Source organism: Halichoerus grypus, chromosome 13 (genome assembly GCF_964656455.1).
Source record: "Halichoerus grypus chromosome 13, mHalGry1.hap1.1, whole genome shotgun sequence".
In the NCBI taxonomy this organism is placed as follows: Eukaryota; Metazoa; Chordata; class Mammalia; order Carnivora; family Phocidae; genus Halichoerus; species Halichoerus grypus.
Window position 1 is genome coordinate 84,524,143 of NC_135724.1, and position 21,814 is coordinate 84,545,956.

General features: G+C 48.9%; 1 long non-coding RNA gene across 1 annotated transcript in view; it reads left to right on the forward strand.

The window, feature by feature from the left end:
* The window catches only part of LOC118555551 (uncharacterized), a 153,611-nt gene that overhangs the window by 11,412 nt on the left and 120,385 nt on the right, over positions 1-21,814 (forward strand). Inside the window, exon 4 of the long non-coding RNA XR_004927047.2 lies at positions 5,909-6,135. This is a non-coding gene — a long non-coding RNA (uncharacterized LOC118555551). The remainder of the gene's footprint in view (positions 1-5,908; positions 6,136-21,814) is intronic.

Genomic DNA, 21,814 nt, shown 5'->3' on the forward strand with positions numbered 1-21,814 from the left:
ACCCAGTCCATGGTATTTTGTTACAGCAGCGCAAAGGTACTAAGATTGAGCCCAACAGAGACGTTAGGTGTTTAATTTTTAAAATGTTGGTATGGCTCATAAGGATGACATTCCTCATCCAATAAGGCTTAATTTGAATGTATTATCACTTTAGGTGGGTTGGACCACTGGCACCTGTAGGAAATGTGGTCGGGGGGCAGTTTATGAGCCACTACCAGACTGAGGAGTCTGGGTTCCCTGGCTCCAGAGGCATCTCAGGACAGTTCAGAATGGTCAGCGATGGCTGGAAGAGAGGGTAGCTCATTGGACAGTTGAATTCCAAGCGCCCCCAGAAGGAAGGGGGCAAACTTGTTTTGACGTGCCCTGGGGCAGATCAAAGGGGTTATTAGTGATCAGCGTTAGGCTGTGCTCCCGGCCAAATCTTTTCCAATTAGGGAAAACGAAATCTCTGCTCATTTGGTGAACCAAAGCAGAACAAGGGTCCCTAATGATTCTTTTGAAAGGCCACAGTGATGCAATTAAATTGGTATAAACTTTCTGACAGTTGTGATTTGTCCTGTTACAGCAAGAGCCATAGGATGGTCATATTTGCCCAAGAAATTTGACAGCCATGAGTTTATCCTAAGGAAATTACCAAGGATGTGTGCACAATTTGCACGTGAAAGAGGTTCATGGAAGCATTACTTACAACGGTGCAAAGGAAAAGGTGTCTAATGTAAGGCGTTGGCTAAGTCATGATACTTTTATAAGATAAAGAAAAGCAGTCATTTAAAAAATATGTTGTAGAAGAATAACTAATGACCAACACCTTATAATGACATACTGTTAAATTACAGAGACAGGTTTTAAAATAGAATTGGACTATGATTTTTTTAAAGATTTATTTATTTTGGAGAGAGAGAGTGTGCATGCATGTGCATGTGCAAGCAGGGGGAGGGGCAGAGGGAGAGGGGGAGAGAATCTCAAGCAGATTCTGCTGAGTTCCATCAGCAGAGGTCATGATGCTTGATCCCACGACCCTGAAATCACAACCCTCAGATCACGACCTGAGCTGAAACCAAGAGTTGGACGCTTAACTACGCCACCCAGGTGCCCCTGGACTATAATTTTTTTTTTAAAGCATGATCACAAAGTAAGATTCTGGAATTCTACACACCACAATGTTGGAAGTTGTCTGCATTAAAGAGTTGATTATATTGGCTCTGCTCTTCTGTACTTCTAAAGAGTCTACTGTGGATCAAAGACATAAGCCATCAATTGCTTATGTTGTAGTGTAAAAATGACCAGAATGATTGATTCTCAGAGCACTGCAAAAATCCTTAGCTAGATTGCAACTTTTTTTGAAAAATTTTCTTGCCATCTCATGGATGGGGGGAATTTTGTTAACCGGAAGTATAAGCTCTTCTCCCCAATTCACACAGCAAACCTGTAAAAGGGAGAAGAATTAGAAAGTCTAGTCTGTGCTCTTAAAATAGCAACTGCTATTTTAAGCAACTGGTATAGCATTCAGAATTTTTTTGTCACTTAAGAATAAAACCACGTTTAGATTTCTGTGGTTGTAGGATTCCAATTTCATTGCAAACCATTTGGAAGATTCTTGCTCTTTTTCTCTTATTCTCCCTGTCTCCCCTTCCCTCTCTCCACCCTCACATTGTTCCAAAAACACCTTAGGAGGCTCACATTTTCTTGCAATCCTATTTTCTTTCAGTTCTTGCAAGGTTAGCTGGCTAGCGAGGATCAAGTTTTGTCTTCTCTCCCTCTCTCCTTCTCTTTTCCTGTTCCTTCTCTCTCTCTATGTGTATTTAGATCTTTGATAAATTGTATTGTTCGCATCCCAGATGAGTAAAAAGTTGCCTCCTCTTCTTGCCCTTTGCCTAGTTCCTATCTCCATCCTCCCAAAGTCACCTCTGTTCTTCATTTCTTCTATATTCTTCCAAAGTTTCTTTATGCAACCACAAGTACATATGCATATAAAGCCCTCATTTCCCCCATTTTACACAAATGTAGTAAATTGTACACATATTCTATGCATGCAGCTTTTTCCACTCAAGTTATCTTGGATATCTTCCCATGTTGGTGCATAAAGAACCTTCTAGTTCTTTCTGATAATGGTAGAGCATTCCACTTATGGATGGATGTATGGTCACCCACTGATGGACATGTGGGTTCTTTCTAATCCCTGACATGGATCGCCTCAATGTGTGCAAGTAAATCTACAGGATACATTTCTGGTGGTGCAGTTGCTGAGCCCAAGGGCATACGTGTTTGTAATTTTGATCCGTAGTTCCAGATGGGCTGTGTATCGGCAATGTACGTTGGTTCAAGCACTATGGAAGGACCTCGGAGTCTTTGGATTCTAGAAATCCACACGTGATACAGCGAGGCCCTATAGAACAGTGAGTGACGAGAAGGAGGTGCATTGGAAATGAGAGTAGGAAAAAGGCAGGAATGAGGTTGAACAATTGATGTCCCTTTGGAGATCCACACACTTGACACTGAGCATCTTTCTTGCGGCCCACAAAGAAGACACAACTAGGGTTGCTTTTCAAGAACAGAGCTCACGCTGCTTTTTAAGCTGGAGCGAAACTCCCATGGCCCCCGGTACTTACCCCCGCTTCTGCCATCGATGGGCAGGAGCCTCAAGCTTGTCCCCGCTAGCAGCACACAGGCCACTGGCTTTTGCTCCAATCAGGATGGAACTCATGTCCCCAGCACGGCTGGATGGTGGTTTCTCTGCTCCCTGAAGGGTGACAAATGAATTTCCTTTCTGTAGAGCCAGCTGTTTCATTGGACCTTAAAAATCAACAATATATTAAATATAATTTTTGCATTTATCAGGGACACAACCTTGTCTCTCCACGCCTTCTCCCCACTCTTGCTCACATGAATTTAGGACTAAAAAAAAAATACTCCGTGCTTCTGAGGACCCCAGCAGAAATTCGCCAAAAACAATTTTTTTTTTTTATACCAACCTTCTATTTGGGGATAATTTTAGATTTGTAGAACAGTTGCAAAGATAGTGCAGAGAGTCTCCAGAGACCCCCTCACCCAATTTCAGTTTTCCAGAATGTTACTGTTTTACTTTCTCATAAAATGGTGCACCTCACACCTGACATCTGTCAGAACTAAGGTATGTTACTATGAACTAACTCCAGACTTCCTTCAGCTTTGACCCGTTTTCCCACTGATGTCCTTCTGTGCCAGGATCGAATCCAGGATCCCACACTGAAAGTTTCTTGGTCTCTCCCCGCTGTGGCATGGCCCCGAGGATGTGTACAGCCTAGGTCAGGTGCTTTGGAGAATGCCCACCACTGAAGGTGGATGGTTTGGCCACGATGCTGCTGCATCATGGGTTTTGGGAAAGATGACCACAGAAATGAAAGGTCCTTGCTGCAACATCCTATCAGGGGGTACCTGCCATGGAAAGGTTTTGAGCTGTCACCAAGCAGAACATTTTCTTACCCTTTTTGTCTGATAAATCTGGATCCAAATCTCAATCCCAAGTAGATACTAATTATACAGTAATTAACACTCATACAATACTTTCTGCGAGCTGGACAGCATGCCAAGTGCTTTCCGTGGATTATCTCCTTTAAAACTGGTGACCCTTGGAAGTGGGTGCTCTTATTGCCCCCCACCCTTTACACATGGGAAAACAGAGGCTCAGAGAGGTCAGGTCACATACCTGGGGTCACACAGCTGATCAGTAGCAAAGCGAGATCAAAATCCTAGGAAGTGTGACCCCCAGATCCACCATACTGCGCTGCCTTCCGCTCATACATACGGGAGGCGTTTTGCAGAGTGGTCGGCACAAACAGAACTTGAAAACTGGTGGCAACATCATCATTTCAGAGTCTGACATTTACTGTGTTATCTTAGGCAAGGGATTATTCTCGGAGTCAAATGCGAGTAGTATTGCCTGCCTCTGTGCTCAATCTCTCTTTCAAACAAATAAATCTTAAAAAAAAAAAAAAAAAAAGAATTTCAAAAATTAGAGCTGTTGGGATTCTTAGAAATCACATACCCATCCCCTCTCAGTCAGCTCAGGCCTCCCTAACAAAATACCACGGGCTGGGTATTTACCCCTCACGGTGCTGGAGGCTGGGAAGTCCAAGATCAAGGCACTGGCAGATTCCATGTCTGGTGAGGAATCACTTCCTGCTTCATAGACTGACATTTTCTTGCTGTGTCCTCACATGGCAGAAGGGACGAGGGTACTCTTGGGGTCTCCTTCATATATGAGGCCTGGTCCCATTCATGAGGCTCTACCTCATGACCTAATCACCTCCCAAAGGCCCTGCCTCCTAATACCACTCATATCTAATGGGGGGGGGGGTTAGGTTTCAACATATGCATTGGGGGCGGGGGGCACAGTCTATAGCACCTCCCCTGTTTTAGAGAAGGGCCAGCCGAGGCTCTGAAAACAGATGGGAGTGGTCTCTGACCACCCAGCTCGAAGTGAGTCCATTGAGCTCCTGGAAGGCCCTTCCTAGTATGTGTTGCGATGATCACATCTTTGTTGGTCTACTTAATTTTCCTTCTCCTGCTCTGTGACAGCAGGACCGGCCTGTCTTGCTCAGTCTCTACCCCTGGCCCCCAGGGGCTGCTCCTTAAATAGTAGTTGGAGGGAATAGGGCCCAAGTGATTGCAGAATTGCAGAATCAGAAGAAAATTTAGAATATGGCGGCCCGCAATTCTTCCTCTGGCGCATGAATGATCAGCCCCGTTTGGATACTCCTGAGGACAGGCACCCGCAGCCGCAGACGCTTCTAGTTCCTACGATCCTTTTCCCTGTCTTCCTCACCGACAGAATCCTGCTCTCCTTAAGGGCAGCAGGGCAAGGCAGCTGGGGACGGCTGTGTGATGCAGTCTCGCCAATGAAATATAAGCAAACATCTTCCGGAGATTCCGAAACAACAAAACATCAAAATGTCACTTTCCTAATACAGGCCCCACTCACTGCTCCTTACTGCCCTTCCTCCTGCCCCCTGGTCTCCCTGCCGGGCCTCCCGTTGCCCGAGCCTGTAGGCAGCCAGCTGCTGGGCCAGTCGGTGGAAGCCGGCCACCTGGCCACACAGAGAAAGGGAAAGCAAGGACAGGAAAGCAAGGGCCCATGGGGCTAGACTGGGATGGGAGATTTGTGGCTTTGCTTAAGGTGGGTGTTTGGATAGCTGTTTTTTACACTCCCATGTTGGGGTACCCCACAAATCAGTCGGAGTCCTAGCAGTAAACAGATGGCATACACAAAGGGTTTAATTGAAGGAGGGGCTAGGGAGCCTGCTATAGAGGTTGGATCAGGGGTAATAAACCCTTCCATGGATATGGAGGCATCAGCCATCACCAGCACCCAGTGGGAGCTGTAGCTGAAGAAGAGGAGGTGCCCCACCGGGAGTGACAGCCACAGCAGAGAGGGAATGTGGAGGGGGGAGATACCCCAAGCTCTCTCTCCTCCTGCCCCCTGATCTCCTCCTGGTGCCCGTCGTTGGCCAAGCCCAACGGGAACCCCGAAGGCAAGGGAGCCCCCCAGGTAGTGCCTTCCGCACAGGTCAGCCTCCCAGGCACAGAGCAGTGCAGAGATGGGTGGAGAATTTCTTAGAAGGGCAAACTGAGAATATGCAGCACCCCCAAGACGCCCAGGGCTCCCCAGACTTCCTTAGCATGAGAATGAATCCCACCAGAGCCCCTGCCCTTCAGGACAACGGATATTCCAATGTCTCTTGGGCACTTGATACCTCCGCTGATTTGGCCAGTTGGAACTCGGGTCCAGGAAAGGCAAACAAGGCACCCTAGAGCTTTCTGGAGCTTTTTGCAGTTTACAACTCCATGGCTTTCTGGCTCTCTCAGCATCCCAGGGCCCAAAGTTTAGCCGCTCTGATTTCAAAGCATGATCCTTCTGCTTTCTCCCCAGCTGCTGTGGACCAGAAGCCAAGGCCATTTAAAAGCTGAGGACTCTTGGGCCTCATTTATGTCTGGCAAGAGAGAAGTATCCGAAAAAAGGAAAAGCTGCATGGCCTCTGAGTGTGTAAGCCATCTCCACTTGTCTCGGGTGAGCCAGGAGATGCAACCTCCCCACCTGACAGCAGAGACAGGGTCACAATCTGGCCTCTGCCTGGGAAACTACCACTGTTACGCCAGGTAGGGGACTTGGAATAACAGAAAGAATGTGGGCTTTGGAACAAGACAGACCTAAATTCAAATCCTGGTTTTTCCACATTGCTGTGTGACCATGGATAAGTGACTTACCCACTCTGAGCCTAAGTTTCATTATGGGCCATTGAATAAATACGGAGCCCCTTCTGTGTGCAGAGTAGAAACACAGTAGGGAATCAGATGGACAGCTCCCCGTTCTCAGGGAGCTTACATGTTGGTGGAGGAAAAAGTAAGTCATTCAACAAGATAATATTGAGTGATAATGGATATACAGAAAATAAAATAAGGAGAAAAGACAGGCAGAAACATGGGAAGAGGGATCTACTTCAGCTTAGGTAGGCAGTGAAGGGGTCATGGAGATGGGGATATTTAGACAAAGACCTGAACAGTGAGAAAGAGCCAGCCATCCAAGGATCCAGGGCTGGTGGAACCTTCCAGCAGGGACAACAGCAAGTGCAAAGGCCCAGAGCCTGGAACAGAATGGAGGGTGAGGATCTCACCTAGACAAGAGTTGTAGCCATGGTAGTAGAGAGGGCTTGGTGGATTCCAGATTGTAATTGGGAACCATTCCAGTGAATCATTTGACTTTTCTTAACCTGTAAATCAAGGCGAAAAGTGCTAGTTGTATGGATGGATGTTGCACAAAGCAGGTGACACGTGGCAGGTGACACCATGGTTCCACTTGAGCATTTATTTAACAAGGCACTCTGCTATGCACAATGAATCTTCACGGTAACATTCCCGAGCTGGTGTTTCTAACGCTCATTTGAGAAGTTAAGAAACTGGAAGGGACACCAAACTAGGTAGTAGTTCAGACAGGACTTGAAACTAGAGTTGATTCTTACCCGCTACACGCATGCCTTTGCTGGTATTATCAATAATTAATCATTATTTCTGGCACCCACTATGTGCTAAGTGACAGAGTTTCCGATCCATTCACCAAAAAATCCGTTCCCCCTCTTTTTTCTTTTTTTTTTTTTTTTAAAGATTTTATTTATTTATTTGACAGCGAGAGACACAGCGAGAGAAGGAACACAAGCAGGGGGAGTGGGAGAGGGAGAAGCAGGCTTCCTGCAGAGCAAGGAGCCCGATGCGGGGCTCGATCCCAGGACCCTGGGATCATGACCTGAGCCGAAGGCAGATGCTTAACAACTGAGCCACCCAGGCGCCCCGTTCCCTCTTTTTTCTGTAGCTCTCCTAGACTACATGTCCCAGCCTCCCTTGTACATGTCATGTGACTGATTTTCAGCCAATGGCGTGTGAGTGCAAATTCTGGCCCCGCTTTCAAGAAGCAAGCATGGTTCCTCTACCCTCTTCTGTTCTCTACTGCCAGCAATTTGAATTTAAAAAAGAGAGCAGGAGAGAAAGAGAGAGAGACCCAAAGGAAAGGCAGCGCAACAAAGGAAAGAGCCTGGGTCCCTGAGTCCCTGGATGATCACATGTGTGGAAGGAGAGATCAATGAAAAAGTCAGGAATCCTCAGAGTTTGCCTTAAAGGAGGGGTAGGATCTGAATGAGTGGAAATCTTTGGGAAGGCAGTTAGGCTCACAACCTTTGAGTTCAGACAGCATTAGGTTCGGCTCCTTCTCTTTCTGTCTATGTAACTTGGATCAAGTGGCTTCACCTCTTTGAGCCTCTTGGGAGGATAATGGAACTTGCTCTGCAGGGAGGATTAGACAGGATGATGTACATGAAGTGTTTGGGTCCAGACACAGAGAGCATGCTTAATAAATGGTCACTGTTGTCATGATTAATGTCAATCAAAATTGCTCAAGAATGGAGAAGAGGCATTGTGGGGAAAAAGAGCCTTGTGGCTTCAGGTCCCCTGACAGGTCCCCAGAGACTGGTGTCACAACAGCTGAGACACCTAACAGGGAGATATTGAAACTGGTGACTCATGCTTGGACTATTATAAGGGCCTCTTAATTATCCTCTCCCCTCCCCTAATCCATCTTCACACCTCTGCTAGACTTGTCATCTGAAAATGTTTATCCTGTCATTCCCTGATGACATCCATTCAGTGCCCATCCTGTTTACATGGGCAAGTCCAAGTGTCCTCGCTTTGCATTCAGATCATGTTCTGTGGACACACTGGACTCCCAGACACTTGTTGGAAATGCGGCTTCTGGGGCCTCAACCGCATCTACTGAACAGAACCTTTGGGGGTCCCAGGAATCTACATATGTGAGAATCACTGCTTTAAGCCTCTCTGGTTTGTGCCTCCCCACCCCCCACCCTTTAAGCCTTCTGAAGGTAGTGCCCCGTTGCCCCCAGCACAAACCCCATGCCTGAGCCACAAAAGTCTACTTGATTTTCTGCAACACACCATAGGACTTTGCAGCCAAATAATACGAGACATTTTTAAGCCCTTGCTATGTGCCAGTTTCCATATCTGAATTTTCTCATTACATTCTACCCAGGTGGTTGGTGCCATTTTATGTCCCCATTTTAAAGATAAGGACCCAAAGGCTTCATGGTGGGTCCAAGATCCTATAGCTGGGAGGTGATGGAGTTGGGATATGACCCAGTTTGGGCAGAGTCCAGAGCTGCAGAGCTTGGCCTCTGCCCAATACCACCTCTCCCTGGACCGTGCCCTGTCCTTCCTGTCCCTTCAGCTTCTCTGGGTTCCTCTTCTTTCTCATGTCCCCTTGGAAGCTTTTCTGGACCACCCAAGGATGGGGGTTCCCACATGCCAGGCAGGACTGCACAGATAAAGCTGGGAGTTGTAGGAGAAGCTGGAATCAAGAAAGATCAGGAAAGCTAACTGATGCAGTTGTGCACAGAAGAAGGGGATGGAGCCTTCCAGAAGTAGGCCAGAGAAACCAAAGGGTGTCGTAACTCTGACAATATGGGGCGAGGCAGGTCTCGGGGGGATAAAGCTCCCCATATTAAAGTGACCAGGCAGGATCTGGAGTCAGACTGCCTGGTTTCAAATTAGGGCTCTGTCTCGGGGCTGACACTGATCAAGCACTTATTATGGGCTCAAAAACTTGGAGCAAATAACTAAACATTCTGGGCTTCTCTGTTCCTTCATCCCTAGAATGGGAACTTAATTTATTTAGCTAGGAGGGAGCGAGCCCTTCCTAGGAGGCAGGCCCTCCTCTGGAGCTGGAGAAGACAATACCAACAGCTAGGTCATAAAATTTGTGTGTGCGTTCAATGGTTTAATACATAAAAAAACAAAAACAAAAAAGAAACTGGCTCTTAAAAATCTTTTAATTAATGCTATTTATTAGGATTATTTATTTTGATATTATACTTAAATTTGGAAAAAGCTTACCGTCATAATTGCCAGGTAAGGTTACCAGCTTCATATCTTGCTAGCTGTATGTTATCAACTAATTCAGGCTCCTCTGCCTATTTTTGTAAATAAAGTTTTATTGGAACACAGCCACTGTAATCATTTGCATAGTGTCTATGGCTGCTTTCTCCTTATGATGGCAGAGTTGTGCAATTATGACAGACACTGTATGGCCCACTAGGCCTGAAATATTTACTACCTGGGCCTGTGTAAAAAAAAAAAAAAAAAAATTGTAGACCCTTGGATGGACTCATTGAAGATACAGGGTGAGGGTTATTTATGGTCTCTCTCCTTATTGTTGTATTTGGCTTCTAACCTTTCTCCCATCCTCCTCAAATATTATGGCTAGCAATGGTATTTCCATTCACGAATAATTTTAAGGTCTTTCCTATAGGGATGGTTGTGGTACAGTGTGAATTCTAGATGGATTAAATTTCTCCCAGGTGAATATCAGAGGAGAAAGACCCCGGATCATAGGTTAATTCCCATAAAATGAGAAATCTCTATGCAACAGATTCTTTAAATTCCCTATGTTGCTCTCATTACATGACAAAAAACCCAGTCCCATTCTTTTATTAAGCATGGAAATAAATAGATTTTATTTAGGTGTATTATAAGGAAAGAGATCAAATTTCTTTTTTTCCTAGTATCTTAACAACTGGAAAATTTTGAATAGCCAGAATTTGTATGTAAACTTTAATAGTGTGGTTCAAAGTAGGCTTACGGGTCAGATTGCACCAAGTTCAAATGCTGCCTTGGTCACTCGCTGGCTGTGTGACCTTGGTCCAGTGATTAACATCTCTGGGCCTTTCTTACTTATAAAGTGGAGATTAAGGCATCTGCTTCATGAGGTTATTGTGAGAATTAATGGGATAATGGGATGAAACAATAATAAATGAATGAGAAATAGCATCTAGGCTCTTGCTATGAGTCGATGCAATCCCAAATATCAAACAGACCCAGCCAGAGGGTGGAGGTTCTGCCTCTCTATCAATGAGCTGGTCGTTGTCATGCCCTCAGGACAGAGTCTGTGTATTACCAACTTTCCATACCAGGGCTCTGTGCCCTGCACTTAGAAAACCCTCCGTCAGGCTTGTTGACCTGACCGAACTGGGGCCGCGAGATCATTCAGACGAACAAGACAGGACCAGACAGGGGCTAGAAACATTTCCCCACTCTTGGCTTCTCCCGGCTAGTACAGAAGGCCTGAGCAATTGTGAATGGAGGCTCCCTGCTGAGCCTCCAGCTGCATTACACCAGTCCTTCCCTGCCTAGACCCCGATACCTCGTGCTCAGGGAACATCTGCCTCAGATCCCCCAGGGGCCTGCTCCTCGCCCGAGGATCAGTGAATCTGCACGTTTGTAGCCTGAAAATATTGATTTCAGGCCTCTGTTGAATCACATTCCCTCCCAAACTCCTCCCTCTGTCATCCCCCTCATCATGGTGCACTGAGCACTTTCTAGAAGGTTCTGACGCAGACTTTTAATTTGGGCAGGAGCTGGGGCCCAGGGGAGTTGGGGAGCGGGGTATGGGGCAAAGAGGTGGTAGAAGAAGATAAATTCCCCTTCACATAACAATCAGAGGAAGACAGTCCCAAACAATGGCCAGACCATCCTCCCAGGCAATGATGACAGCCTTTCCGAAGTTCTCACACCCCGGCACTATATTAAGGCCCTGAGATTACAGTGTGGTTCATTAGAAGAACATCTGCTGGAAATCAGCACGGAGAGGCCAGATAGGATTGCTAAAAAAGCCTGGGGGGGGAGGCGGGCTGAGACCACTTCTCTGCGGGAGGAAAATGTCCAAAGAGGCACCGTGTTTGGGGCCCTTCTGTGGCTCGCCTTCCCCCTCTGCCCTAAAACCAAGGATTCTAACGTAAGCGGGGTCAGGAGTATACATCGGGAAGCATTTTCAAGAGCCAGAAGTCAATCTAAGGAATGAGAAGAGTAAGAGCCAGGACTAATTAGTACTTCCTGTGTGCCAAGCCCTGGGGTATGTCTTCATACACAGTATCTCATTTAATCTTTGCAGATCAGAGAAGTCCAGGGACTTGCACAAGGTCATGCATCTAGTGGTTGATGGATAGGGAGATCCACTGTTGTGTTTTATCCAGACCACAGGGCTCTCAGCACTAACCATGGGATGGTCTCCGGCAAACCCGGAACGAGCTTGAGTTCCAGTCTGCACTGGTCTGACGTCAAAGTTTATGTTCTTATTCATTCGGCTACACGGTTTCCTTCATCCTCTGCTCCTGCATTCCGTCATGTGTTCACTGTCATTGCAAAAGTACTTCCTGAGCACCTACTATGCGCCAGGCACTGTTCTAGGCATCAGGGGACACAGCAGTGAAGAAGACAGGCCAAGATCCCGGCCACAGAGAAGGGGACAAGGTAGTGGCCCCCTTGTTATAATCAGTGTGTATCCAACTAGGCTTTAGGTTTTCCCAGGGCGATGGAATGATCGATCACTCTAGAATTTTCTGCCTGCATCCTTCAGAGAAGGATCTGGAACAACCTCCAGAAAGGGTACATATACAGAAGACTCATTAACTCTATCACGGTGCCTCTTCAGTCTAGAAATAGGATGGCCAAGGGGGCGCTGTGATCAAAGTGTACGCAATCAGGAGGGTTATAAATAGGGAAAGTCGGACTTTGCCGAATTCCTGTGTACCGGAACCAGGAGAGGCCTTGCCATTCAAGAGTTTTAAGTCAAACATCAATAAGATACATGCTCAGTAGGGCAGTAGAAGGGGTGTGGGATTTTAAAACCAGCTAGACCCATGTTCAAACCCAGACTTGCCACTTTCTAGTTGGGTGATCTTGTGCACATCCTTTGACTTCTAAATTTTTATTTTCTGTAAAGTGAGGAGGTGGGCAATATGGATTTCTCCAAGGCCTCTGCCAGAAATGCATTAAGGCACAGAATAAGCCAGCTCATCGATGAAATTTAAATATCACTTCCATCTCTTTTCTCTGTCATCTTATTTTTAATGAATGGATGCTTTTTATAGCATTATTACAGTCCATGCACCGTTCTAAAGACTTACAAATATTAACTCATTTAATCCTCCTGATGTCCCCAGGTTATGAGGATTACCCCAGATAGGGACACTGAGGCAAGAAAAGGCGAATTAACTCACCCCGACTTGGCAGCTGGTCAGCGGCAGAGCTGGGGCCTGGCCCCAGCGTAGTGTGGATTCAAGCACAGGTTAAGGAGGATTTACATCAAGCCACAGGGGAAACTTCCCACATCTGGCTATCGAGAGCATCCAAAGCCAAAGACACGACTCAGCATCTGGCTGCTGGAGAGAGATAGCAGGAGTGGGGGTTCGCAGGGGAGAGGCCAGAGGGTAAGATGGAAGCTCATGGCATCGGGCAGATTCCGGCCAGGCTTCTGGAAGGCGCAGCCGCCAGGGCCGGAGTAATCCCAACATGCCCCCCTAAGACCTCCTTCCCCAGCTGCACGTGCTTTTGTCCTTGATGCTGCCCTCCTGGTGGGAGAGACTTTCTGCCAAGGGTCAGGTTAGGTGTAGAAGGAGACACCTCTCCCTTTATAAATTGGGTCCTTTGTTGTTAAAAAACAGGGGGGCATACTTGACCGTGGAAGGCAGCACCGTTCATAACTACACCAAGGTAGCAGCATGAGCGGGGAGCTCATGGTCACTCTGCTTATAAACAGCACCTGGAATTAAATACTTCCAGGAGCTGCTCCTTGGGCCCAGGTGAAAGGCATCTGGGTAGAAAGCAGCCAGCCAATGGGCAGCCACCACAGCACCAAGGGGAGAGTCAAAAGGATTGCCCCCAGTCCCACCTTTCCTCCTGAGCCTGCTGTCTTTACCCAGGGGTGGGGGCTAGACGTGCTGCTTTTACTTCTTCTGAACCAGGGATGCCATATGGGTTTTTTTTTGGGGGGGTGCGTTGCTGGTTGGGCTTTCTTTCTACCTCTTGAAATGTTCTAGATTCTGGGCAAATCCAGTACTGTTTTCCTACCTGGGGGAGGAAGGAAGAACAGTAATGAAATCAGAGGCGGCAGGAATGATGTGTGGAAGCCGGGGGCTTGGAGCTGTCTCCCCACACGGAAGCCTGCCAACCTCGCCCCTCGTCCTGGGGCTGCCGCCGCGCTGCGGAGGGGAGGTGGGAAAGGAAGGGAGCTGAGCTGTTTGTCCAGGAGCCCACTAGGTGAAAGCTGGTTCTTACTCTTCTGGGAGTCTTCCAAGAAGCTACTTCTCTGCCTCTTAGAGCTTTCTCTCTTGCAAAGACCCTATGTGCGGGCAGGACCCAAGCCTTGATAGGCCTGTGGGGCTCCCTGTGGGGTGTGCCGACCACAACAGAGGGAAACGGGGTGACAAGGACGGGGTCTGTTAGGGCTGTCTAGCAGAAGGCATGCTCTGTGCTGCTGCGGGCACCCCCACTCTCCTAACCCAGCTTCGCCAGTGGGGGGGTGGGGCAGACTTCTCAAAGACCTTGGGCTGTGAGAGTCCCCCCTCCTCCCCGCCCCCCGAGGTGTGGAGGGAGACGCGTGGGTTCGTTAACTGCAGCTCTGCTTCTGACGGCTGTGAGCAGGTCTCAGGCGGGTTAAAAGCTACCTGGGTGTTTTCCCTGATGGGGGAAGAAGTTTTGGTGGTAGTTGCAACCTCGCCGTGTTCTGTTTTCCTAGGCGTTTCTCAATTCCTTCTCCCAAGTGACTTTGATAACGAAGGCCAGAAAGGGTGTTTGGAGCATAACCACAAACCCCGCGGAATTCTCAGTCCATGCAATGTGGGAGGAGGGTGAAGTCTAGGGGTTCGGGAGCCAATTTGCCGGAGCTGGCATCTCAGCCCTGCTGTCTCCTGGGGACCTTAAGTTGCTTAACCTCTCTGTATTTGTTTTGCTACTGTTAAATTGGCCTAATATGTAGTGCCTAGGGTTATGCCAGCTAAGTGGGTACACTGTTCAAATGATCAACTCTTTGCTTTAGAGCAAGGTGAAGGTTAGAAAAGCTGGCTCGAAGAGCTACTTCGGGGAAAACCAATGCTTTCTGAAAGATTGAGCCTTAAATCAGCAGGTGGCTCTTCTACCCTCTCCCAGGCAGGTTCAGGGGGAGAGCCTGCCTTGCTTGGTAAGCACATCACCTGTTAGCAACAGTTAGCTTAGCCTGAGGTCCCAAACATCCCTGCGTTGTTTCCCTGCCTCTTCCCTGAACTCTGCCCCTTGGATCGTGGGGAGGGAGGAAGGGAGGTGTGCCTGGTAGCCCAGAGAGCTGCACATTTTCCCTGAGCCCTGTGCAGATCAGAGATCAAGACCACATGTGTCAAGTGGGAGCCTCCCTTTCTTCCCGAACTTACCCTTTGTTTTGGCGATGCTTCTGGAAGAGACCAGCGCCCTGTTCCACCCGGCCACCCTCTTACACAGCTTTGCTTTCTTAAGCTCTCGTGCTGTGAGTAGCTAAGTCCAGGCACCTGGGGGTAGAGCCGTGCCTCTCACCCGATCTCTCTCGTCCTGCCTGATTAAGGTCAAGTGTGAGGCTTACGTGGTGCTCCTAGGGTACCAGCTGCCGTTGTGCTAAAGCTGCCTCTCACCCGATCTCTCTCGTCCTGCCTGATTAAGGTCAAGTGTGAGGCTTACGTGGCGCTCTTAGGGTACCAGCTGCCATTGCGCTAAAGCAAAATCTTAAATAAGGAGGCTTGATGACCGGCTTACCTCCGCTCAAGTGGGGTTCTCACTTCTATTTAAGCATCCTTTGGGACCTTCTCAGCAACTTCTCTCCTGTCCTGCCTTACTCCCTTGTCCTACCCACACCCCCCACAGCCACGCCCTCTATAACCTTGTGTCCCCCTTGGAGCAGGGTTCTTGCAAATGCATGCGGCATAAATATACGGTCATGGCCTCCTCCCGCAGCCTCTACCAGGTTCCCTCCGGGACTTACCCACATTGCCCGAGTGTTGGTCCGGTTTGTTGCACCTCTTTGCTGTGGGGTAGTCCTAGTGAGCACCTACCACATCTTATTCTCTCGGCGATGGGCAACTGTGCCCCTAAAGGGGAGATCTAGCTGCCTATGCTGCAATGTGCAGATGTGAGGTGTCGGGGGGGTGGTCCCTGGGGGTGAGTCCTTAGCTTAGGCTGTGAAGAGCACATGGGGCAAGCTGGCTCCAGAAAGCCTGGCCCATTTGGGGTTGATGAGAAAGGAGGGCGTGCCTCCCCAATTCCAATGCCCTGCAAGCTCGTGGTCTCTCCTCCCTGTGGGACCATGCAGCCTCCTGACCTTGAGCATGCTATTCCTCCTGAGCTGCCTTTCCTTCTTGGTACACCTACTCTTCTAGAAGGCCACCTGTCACTGCCCCAGCTACCGGAAGTGTTCTTACAGTGCAAGAATCCTACTTCCCCTTGACTGGCCTTGTGGCTCCTACAAGGCTTGTCCTCCGTATTGCTGGTACCCCATTGATCTGTGTCGTAACTTGGGCTCCCTTGAAAGTGGAGTCAGTCAAGATCTCAGGACATGCAGGTAGCTTGTTACTCCAATCCTGGGAGTGGCAAACAATAGGAAAGAAAGGTCCCCAAACCAGAGTGTACGGAGGTGACTTCTGTGAGCCTCTGGGGCCACACGTACCTGGCAGGGTGGTCTATCGCAAGTATGGGAGGCAGGCCACTGGTTCACTGGCTCTGATCTCCCATTGAGCGAGGGTTGAGTCTGGACTTGAACTTGGCTACACGGACAAGTGACACACACACATCCATGGGGCGAACTGTGCCTTGAGCCAAAAGCAAAGCTGTGTTCGTGGCAAGACCCCTCATCCCCTGCCTAGAACTGCCCATCTTTAGCGCATCTGAGACTGGGAAAGTCTCAGGGTGAACACCGGGGGCACACGTGTCTACTACGCAGGCTGACTAGGCTCTCTGACCACCCCTCCTTCTCCCCCACTGGACTACATTCCTTAAGGCCAAGAATGGCCCTGTCAGTCAAGGGAAATAGTATGTGATGGCTGGCACAAGACTTCTTCCAACCTTGAGGGGTGAAGCTTCAGACTCTAGACCAGTGGTCACGGGGTCCATAGGTGTGTGCACGGGAGGTAGGGGAAGAGCCCAGACCAGATCTTGGTGCCCAGTCCCCTCGGTCCTTCCCACAAGTAAAACTGGCTATGAAGCTGACCCAAGCCTTTTCTGCGTGATCCTCAGGATGGTTTGTATTCCTAATCTACGTGCGATCCCTCAAAGTCTACTCCAAGAGTTCTCTAGAGCTCCCAAGTTTCACCCAAGCCCTCGTGTATATTGACCCTGGTAGCTCTAGCTGTCCAGTCACTAACTCAGGGCTGGGGACGCAGAGCAGGTGTCTTAGGACCCTGGTCACAACTGACCAGACAGGGTGGTCCCATGCTAACAGATGTGGCTTGGTGTGAGGAGCATAACGAGGGCAAGTGGTAGTTGCAGTCTCTCCCGCCCCCTCCTCCTGGACTGGGGGTTATCCAAATGACGGAGGACCCTTACAGTTGGCATTGAAAGCCCATGCAGAGGAGGTGGTGAAGCTGTGGTTGGTGACCTGGTGGTGGTTATGGGGGAACTTTCTAGGCAGAAAAACCAATACTCCTGTAGGTTGGATGGCACCCAGCAATGTGTGGCCCCTAGGAATGCATCCATTCCTGGACTCCACTCTGGACCACCTACAGTCCTTTGACAAGCCAATCTTAAGGCACCATCGCCTTGGAACCCTAGACTGACTCGGGCACTGGGCTCAGGATGGGCATAAGGCAGAGCTGGGAGGACAGGTGGCTGACCCGTGCCATCTCTCCTGACCATCACCTATGTTTCTGATCTGATGTGACCCACACGGATGTGATCTGGAGATGCACAGTTCACAGGACCCCATTGGGAGTCCCAGGTCAGCCTCCATGCTTGTGTGTATCGGAACCTGGCCAGTCCCTTTTCCTCTGACTGGATGGCCAGCCACTACTTCCTTATGATGAGCATTTAGCGTGTGCTTACATGATGCTCTGCCTCCAAACCGGCAGGCTTTCCGCGAAGTCGAAGCTTCAGCTGGGCTCTGAGCTCCAAGTTTATAATGTACCTTCGGCTTCAAAATCTGATCAGGCTCCACAAAAATTGAGATCTGCCCCGTGGGGAGTGCACACTCCATGGATCCTTAACCCAATCAACTAGATATGATCCTCACCTTTGTTAAAAGTAAAGTTCGGGGAAAAAAGTAAAGGTGTAGGTTAGAACTTGGTTCGGAGGACTCCGGTAAGTCGAGCTGACCTATTCCTTGTATCTCTTCTGCTGGGCTCTGGGCAGAGGATAACGGACTGCCAACATTAGTTTTGGGATTCATCCTGCCTCCACCATCTTGGTATGTAGGACAAGCAATGGGCTTTATGAGCCACTCACTGTGTCCCTTAGAGAGTCTGGTGTGGTGACTTGGCTGCCTCTTATGCATTCTCACCTACTCGGTTACTTCCTTCTCTCCCCGGCCCCGATGCCCCCTGTTCCTCCCCCTGCTCAAATAACTTGGCAACCTTAATATCTTGCTTCAGCGAACTCCCAGGGCTGTGGCCTCGTACTAGTTACAAGGTGTTGGGTGCAGCTTCAGGCTGTTCCCAGCGGTTAGGGGCTTTGATCGCCCTCCGTGGCACTGTATAAATACAAGCAGGTGGATCAGAGGTGGGGCCAGCACTCAGGTACCATCACAGCCCTGAAGGCTTTTGCCCATCACCTCAATTGTGTGGCAATTGGGGGCCACTAGGGAGGGTGTCTCAGGTCCTGGAAGAGGGAACCCTGTGGGAAGCCGGAGCACTGGTGGTTCAGGAATGAAGACTTTCACTGATGGCATCATGGTGGGTGTCTAGAGAGGCTGCCCACTTCAAGTCCCTACTAGAATCCAGACTGGGTTGGAGGGATCGTGGGCCTGTTTTCGAAACTCAAGTGTTCTCTTGCTCCTGGACCTAACGATGTTCTGTTTCTAAGCCTGTGTCACCAGGGATTGAAGCCAAGTTAAAAACAAAACAAAACAAAAAACCCCATCTAGGTACTAAAGGGAATAAAGTCTGAACTCTAAGCTCTTGCTACATGCCAGGCACTAAAGCAAGAACAAGGGACACCCTAGCATCCCTGTAAACTTGGACTCAAGTTCTGTCTATTCTGGCCTCTTTCATTTGCATTTGACTTATGAAGACCATACCTGATGAGGTAGGACCAGAACTTTCAGGGGCAAATCTCCACCTGCTGTAATTTCAGTAACCTGCAAAACTAAATGCCTAAACCACAGGCTTGGAGAGGAACTGTCCTGCAACCTCTGCCTACATGATCCTGAAGGGTCCCCACTGCAAGGTGGTCACATGCCCGAGGCTTCCTAACTCTTCTGGGATAAAGTACTAAAAACCAACTTGGAGAATGCCCTACACCAGCACAATACTCTGCCATCTATCCATCCTGCCCCTGTGTTTGAATCCAGCATGGGGTTCACCGGCAACTTCGGGTCTGGTAGTCCATGAAGGCTCTGGCAAGGAACATCTGTCCAGCTGCCTCTGAATTAATGGAGTCCACAAAAACTTCAGCCCTTCAAGGTGAAAGCCAGTGCAAAGGTCCTGAGGTAGTAACAAGTTGGACAAACAAGACTGGAACACAATGAGAATGGGGTTGGTGGCAGTGACCAGAACATGAGCGCACAGGTGGGCAGGAGCCCAAATCTGTAGGACCACGATAATGATGAAATGGAATTCGAGCTTCATCCCAAGGATGTGAAAGCATCAGCCGTCAAAGCTTGTGAAGGATGTGCACTTTGTCAAGCACTGGCAGATGTCTAACTGCAGGCAGTAAGACTTAGGGGTAGCCGTTAGGAAGCTATTCCAGTTTTCCAGGTGAGCTGGGACATAGATCAAAATGGTGGCAATGTGAGGGGCACAGTGAAATGGGTTGGGGATTGAAGTGGTGGCAGGATTTGCTAGAGGACTGGATGACGGGTGGGAAAGGGGAGCAAGCAATCAAGACTGTAATTCCCAGTGTATGAGCTAAGCAGAAGGTGGCAGCATTGACGGAGACCAGGAAGCACGAATGGTAGGAGACACACTCTGTGAGTGGTGCTGTTGGGACTGAGCCCCTGACGACTAGTTCCCCAGGAGTAGGAACTAGGGATTCCTTGAACTAGTTCCCATACAACTTGGGGATCTCCAGTGTCTCTGTAAGAGGCAGGAGGAACTGGGCACATAGGCCCATAGGGAGCATGAGGTTGTAATGCCACAGTGATCCACAAGAATGAGCAAGAGCATCACCAGGGAAGAGTTGAGGAAAGGATGCTGATAACCAAAACCTCTCCACCCGAGGACTGAAGAGTTCTGGGGGAAAAAAGATCTGTAATGGCAAAACTAGGAGCCCAGATGCCTTCTAGACACGCAGTCAAGGCTACATTTCAACTCACAGAAGCAAATCTTGACCCAGAGAATGATGACGATTAAAACCAAGCGAGTCCTAAGTCGAGATAAGGTTAGAGAGACCTGGGAGGCTTTGCTGATCGCCCGTACTGTTCTCTACTTTCCAAGCCATCTCTTATGAGCACGGATTCCTTTTTACAACCTACTAGAAATGAGATCAACCCTTACCCTAGGCAGAAACGTCTAAGCAGCCATGCTGATCATGGAAAGCATGATCCAGACTCAGTTGCCTCTGGGTATGTGAGTCATCACTGATGTTGTAAAACCTAATGGCTTTTCCAAAGCCACTTCTGAAGGCGCCGGAGCTAGTTAAACTAACTAGTTTCAACTGCTCTGGACATTTCTAGCTGTTCTGGGAACAGTCCCTGGAAACCTCTTCAAGTCTTAACAGTTAAAAAGATGAGTGCTGGAGGGTCCTTGATCACTTAGCCTACCTGCTTTGTACAGATGAGGGAAACTGAGGCCTGCCTGAACGAAGACTGAAAACTAGATCCTGCCTCTCCTCTCCCCCTTTGTTTACTCTGCCTTCTCTACCTACTGACTGAAGGTGGTGGGAGGGAGGTCTGATGAAATCTCTGCATCAATTGATTCATCGACGCCTTGAGTAACTCGACTCATACTAGCGATAAATAATGCATGCCCTGACGCGAGGTCTGCCATGGCATTGATTGCGAACCAGGGGAAGGTTGGGGCAGCTGTCCGTGCAATGTGAAGTGTGGTCTGGGAATTGAAATGACTCTCCACTAGACCAGACAAAAGCCTGTGTGCCTGGGTTTCAGCAGCGGCAACCTGCAGTGCCAGGAAAATTCAATCCAATTTTCTTTGAGCCTCAACCTCCGACCCTTCATCTGAGCCTTGCCCTAGCATCTCACTGTAGACGTCCATAAAGCGGCACTTGCTTTTATATCCTTCCAGAACTTAGCTGGCACATGGCACGTGCCCGATGCTGGGAGAGTCCAGTTTGATCTGATTGGGGTAGGGGGTGGGGAGAAGGATAAAATGGACTGTTACCTTTCAGGCTTCGGTGGGTCCCTCTTCTGAGATTCCACTAGGCAGTTCCCTATGGGCTCTCCCGCTGCAATAGCTCAGTTCTGGAAAGTCGGGGGAGTTTGGAAGCCTTCTCAACAGAGGGAACAGCTTTGGCCAGATGGAGCAGAGCCTAAGGCAAGGAGAGGCCGATATCTGCTGGAGAAGAGAGCAGGGTTGAGGTGCCACAGGGTCTTGCAAAAGTGCTTACTACACTGTATCCTACATAGAATGAGGACAACTCCCCTTCTTGAATCCCCTTGGAATCGACTTTGAGGCCGATCCTGCACTGTGGTTTTCGTCCCATGTGGGCTCCACGCTGAAGGATGGCCCCTTTGGTTGGTCTTCCCGGCATTTTAGCACAGAGCAGGAACACATCAGTGGAAGCAAGGTGGTCAAGCATAAGATCCTGCGGGGTTTCTAGACTAGAGGGGAGATGCTCAGAGGTGGCTGAGCTCCAGTTGAGGCCAGAGCATACTACTACTCTGAAACAGAAGGAATGTTCTTAGGATAGCAGGAAATCTTGAAGTCCTATGCATCCACTGCATTAGTCTTAGTCTAACTTCCACATTAGTCCAAATGCAGAACTTAGCAGGCTTGGCTGGTCTTAAGGGCTTAAGACAGCTTTACAATAGCAAGAAATCGGGAGGCCTTGGCTTGCTGAAGATGTGTGCCATACAGAGAGTGTTTGGTAGTTTCTTAAAGGTATTTTCAGTCTCGATGTTGGGTTTGTGAAGCCTGGTCTTCCTCCACCCACAGGAGGGCTTGCCTGCTTTCCCTAGTCTAAGGCGACACCAAGGATGAAATGTTAGGAGGAGCTTAGCACACCAGGCGAATTCCTCCCTCTGAATCTCATCCTCTTCAGAAAGCTCATACCCCTTCCTACAAGTGAACCAGCTTAAAGCTCCTGGCCTACGGTAGGCACTCCTCAAACACCTGGCCTC